A 3,798-nucleotide genomic window follows, 5' to 3' on the forward strand; every position below is an offset into this window, starting at 1 on the left:
TGATATTAAACAATACCTTCATACTATTAACTGATACTTTGTTATGTCAAACGGATACTTTATTATACCAAACTAATACTTTAATATTATTAACCAACACTTTGTTGTGCTTTGAACAAGTATGTCAAATTGAAAAGATCATTAAGTGAGATAGAACGTGCTCGAGTAATATTTGAACTTGCGATCGCTCAACCTACGTTGGACATACCAGAGCGGTAGTGCAAAGCTTACATTAACTATGAGTACGAGACATTAAGGGGTGAATATGAGAGAACAAGATAAGTTTATGAGAGGTTACTTGATCGAAAAAAATACTTGAAGGTATGAATTAGTTATGCCAAGTTTGAGGCTTCAGTTGGAAAGCACTTGAAGGTATCATTATGTGAAAGTATGATATGCTTGCCACAGTACCGCTCTAGTATTAAAAAATATTTTAATCATATTAATTAATACCTTTTTACGGCAAATCGATACTTTAATATTATTAAGCAATGCTTTATTGTGCTTTGAACAAGTATGCCAAATTGAAAAGTACTTGAAGGTATTATTATGTGGAAGTATAGTATGCTTGCCATAGTACCACACTAATATTAGACAATACTTTATGAGATATCAGGAGGTGAATACGAGAGAACAAGGCAACTTTATGAGAGCTTACTTGATCGAACAATACCGTAATTATATTAAACAATACTTTAATATTATTAATTGATACTTTATTATGCCAAACCAATACTTTAATGTCATTAAGCAATATTTTTAGGTTCATCAAAAATCAAATCCTACCATAGTATCATATATCCAAAAGAACATGTCATAGAATTGCAAGATTTTGGTAGCACCACATATCCAAAAGAACATATCATACATCAAATGTCCAAAATGTTTGATAATAAAATAATGCTTAATCCTTAGGTCGCTCAGCTATGTATTTCTCAACGCCCTCCCTTTGAGTGCTTCTGTGATCCATCAAAATATGGTGTGCCATATGAGTCCTGTACCAGTACATGCTGCAGATCTTCGTCGTTGTCCAAAATTCCTCATTACTCCTGAAGAAGGACTCAACCCATAGACAAACATGAACTCCACAATTAACATCTCTATCTTGATCTCGACAATCTGATACGTGTTCCATAGAATAGTATTCAAGTGCAATATCCCGACAATGTTTCAACCATAGTTCGAAGAAGCTCGCCTATGTCAAATCATTTTATATTTGTTAGTATCGAACCAGCGAATTACCATGAACAAAGTTGATACAGCAAGAAAAAATCAAGAGCAACCCGACCAGTGAATTGCCATAAATATCAAAAGGTGCCAGTGCCACTTTTTAAAATTGTCATAAACCTCAACAGTGATTAATGGAATCGAGATTTTATACTTACAATAGTTTCGACAGTTCTTTTTGCTACTGAACTTTTTATGGAGTCATAATGCAAAAATTTTTCACGCATGGTATCAAATACCAAAAGGTGCTAGTGCCACTTATCAGTGGTGTTGAGTAGAAGCATTATGTAGTGACATATGGCAAGAATGTAAGGAGAAATATGATTAAAACATAAATGCATGGTGTTTGTCATATCCCCTATGACTTTTTCCATAGCACCTTTATCTGGATGTTCACCTAGTTTTCAGAAATGGTTTAATATCTCTGCTGCTAATAATTAGAAAGAAAATATGTTAGCAGCTCAATATCATTTTACAAAGCTTAGATGTGACACTGAGAATTAAAAATATAGACAATTCACACTGTAGACTCCGTGCGCAGGTAGAAGATATTGCATTGGCTATTGGAGCTTTCTTTATTGGGCAAGGTTTCTATTATACGCATCCAACAATTAATTATCTGTTCATTCATACAAATAGAATTCACAAACTTTAAAAGGAAAACTTTACACTATTATTGTCCTATAATATAATTCAACGTACATCATTAGATATTACCTTTGAAGATAATAATTTACGTAGGCTCAAGTCTTCAACCCATATAGAACCATATAAGGTATCTTCCTTCCAAATAAGGTCCCTAAAAATAATGATAATTCACTTACCAGTACTAAAGAAAAATTAAAATTTTAAATATACCTATCATTGGTGTAAAACCTTACAACTATATGCTCATACCTACTATCTTGAGCCATGCCAGCATCTACTATGGTAACATCCTACATACAACAAAGTATCAGTTAGCACACAAAAAGTATCAAATAATTTAATTAAAGTATCAAATAACTATAAAATAGTATCAATGTAGTACCAAAGAAGTATCAGAAAACTATCATAGCAATAACAGAAAAACTAGAGCCGAGGAAGTATCACATAACACTAAAATATATCAAATAGCTAAAAGAAAGTATGAAATGACAATAAAGCAATATCAATATGGTGCAGAGAAGTATCAGATGATGGCAATATTTATCTTATCACTAAGAGCATCAATGGTTATCATAGGATTCTTGCACCTTCTTTTGTACTTCGTGCCAACAAGATAATCTTTCACCATCTTAGTTAATGTTGACTTCCTATCCACCCTCTCCTTCAACCTCTTGACAATTGAAGAAGGCCCTCCATCCTTATTTTTTCTTCAGTGTTGCCATCCTCGTTACTCCCATGACTTCCACCAAGGTCATGATCATCATTCTTACCACCCTCCTCCTCCTCCTCCTTTTCTTTTTCTTTTTTCTTTCCCTTCTTTGCCTCCTCTTTTTCATTCTTCTCGTCCTTCTTTGTCCCTCCTCCTCCTACTACTTCTTCTTCTTTTTCTTCTTCTTCTTCCTCTTTTTCTTCAATTTTTTTTTTGGATTTACCATCATCGTCATCCTCACTGTCAGATGAGGATGCATATGATTTAGACTCAGAGTCAGATGAGTCAAAACCATAAAAAACCACTCCATGATTATTCCTTTCTCAAATCCGGCAAAATTTTTTGCAATTTCTCTTTAATAACTTGATCTTTGCTTTCAAGGTCAAGATCTCATCATCTTTTTTCTTATTGCTTTCTTCAAGCATCTCGACCCTCTGCACAAAACTCTAAAAATCTACACTATAAGATGTATCAGTGACATCCATTTGTTTCTTTTTCTTTCCTCCATCTCAACAGTGGCAGCCCTATCAGCATATATCTGAAAAATATTTGCACCAATAAATGTTCCACTGAGGTACTTATGCTCAAATGGGGCAAGCTGATACTCCTTGATCTGATAAAAGTATAAAGTATCAGTAAGGCAGTATTATTATATCATAAGAAAGTGTGGTATCACAGATGTTTAGTACCAAATAACAATGACAATGTTACCTTGTCAGTGGTAATCCCACTGATCTTTTCTTTAATTTTATTAATATATTTTAATCATTTTACTTTCCACTTGAATAATCAGGACCTTGCTGTCTTATCACCTAAGGGTGTTAAGATGGAGGGAACCTTCTCTAGAAATCAAGCCCGTATCAAATAATAATAAAACTAAGCCCGCATCAAATTATAAAATATAAATTAATACAGTATAATTGCACTTGATACTTACCAACAAACTGATAGCACAACTATTTAAGTAACCGAATGATGGCTTCATATTATTTTTCCAATCATATATAGCTCGATGACTAGATATTATATTCTCCATCAAAAATGTATAAACAGCCATCCCCCAGTCGAATTCACCCAACTTCTCAACTTGGTCAACATACTGGTGTACAAATCTTGAAATCTCTTTTGTAGACAAAGAAAAAAGTATTGTGTTCAACACAGTCAACACGAAAATAAAAATAAAAGCTTTCACTTCTTTCTCTCTTTTAGAGCCA

This window comes from Elaeis guineensis, chromosome 15 (genome assembly GCF_000442705.2).
Source record: "Elaeis guineensis isolate ETL-2024a chromosome 15, EG11, whole genome shotgun sequence".
NCBI lineage: Eukaryota > Viridiplantae > Streptophyta > Magnoliopsida > Arecales > Arecaceae > Elaeis > Elaeis guineensis.